The following is a 1,423-nucleotide window of genomic DNA, read 5'->3' on the forward strand; positions in this document are numbered from 1 at the left end:
GTGTTTTGGTGGGGGGCCCGCCGTCGGATGGGGTGGGGAAGAAGTTGAAGAAATATGTGGATACGAGAGAAAGGTGCAGGGGACCGGAAGACAGTCCCGGATATTGGGTGGCGACTGGTGCGAAATTGGAGATAGAGAAGGGAAGAATTGGACTGCATGTCAGATTTTCTCTTCTCAGTATGTTGTCATAGAGTTGTTTTTGTTCTAGTTTTTGGTTGTACAGTTGATATTTCTTGGTTTCTTCTTCAAGGAAAATGATCGATATTCCGTGTTTCGATCATGGAAAACAGTGTTGAATCAGCTTTTTCTTGATTTTGTGCTATAGAAATTAAAGGAAAATTAGCTATATGTGCTACATGATGGAGGGGGTGTCTGTAAAATGTAAAAATTCATATGCTGCTAATGTAAAATGTTTGGCGTCGTGGTTTGTAATTTGTGTTTTGTTTTAACAGCTTTTCTTCCCCGTTCTCTTCACGACGAAGTCTTCCAGCTTCCTGTTGCTCCTCTTCCTCTTCTTCGGTTTTTATTTATTTATTTAATTGGTAACTGTTGCTTCTAGTATATTATGTAAGCTTAAATCATCAGTACATAATTGAATCGTTGTTTTTCTTATAAAATGCTAATCCAATAATTTATCTAATGCAAACTGTCATTTTTCATAATTTTTAGGGGTATTTACGTACATACCACCAAATTCTTATGTATTTGCACATCCAACACAAACCTATCTTTTATATTTATAGCACTCAAATCTATCTCATCACATAGAAAATATCACTTTCTATTTTTAATTGGTGAAATACAACTCTTCATGCTTGGTTAAGGCGGCATATATGTGAACAATTAGAATTCAGGTGACTGATATGTAAATAATAAGAATTGAATGATATGCATGTAATTCTTCCTAATTTTCAATCACTCACAACCGCTTTTATCATGCTTCATTGCACCCGTTGTTTTCTTTTTTTGAACTTAGAATCTCTAACCATTTTTGATAACTTTGGGGCTGTGGGCTCACTACGAATCTGAAACTATTTGATAACTTTCACAAGAGTCAAGATAAATGAGCTAAGTTTAAATAATAAATATCTCAACGCCTGCATGGAATTAAATGCTCATATTTCTATAAAAGATAAATCCATTGTCACTTTATCATTGATCTGAGACGAGCGAATCAGTTAAATGGACATCAGCAGTAAAATGATAAAATCTAAGGAAAGGGTATAAAAGATCGAGCATTTGCAGGTTTATAATGACAGAAAAAATAGGCGTTGGTGTCACATGGTAGATATCACAATTTATTATTTTAACTGATAGAAGTTGATAGACAGCAAGATATGAGAAATGAAAACATTATTTTACACCCTCCACTTGCCTCCGACAAAGGCCCGCAATCAAGATGGCTGAATAAAAGTAAAATCCA

This window comes from Phalaenopsis equestris, unplaced genomic scaffold (assembly GCF_001263595.1).
Source record: "Phalaenopsis equestris unplaced genomic scaffold, ASM126359v1 Scaffold000151, whole genome shotgun sequence".
In the NCBI taxonomy this organism is placed as follows: domain Eukaryota; kingdom Viridiplantae; phylum Streptophyta; class Magnoliopsida; order Asparagales; family Orchidaceae; genus Phalaenopsis; species Phalaenopsis equestris.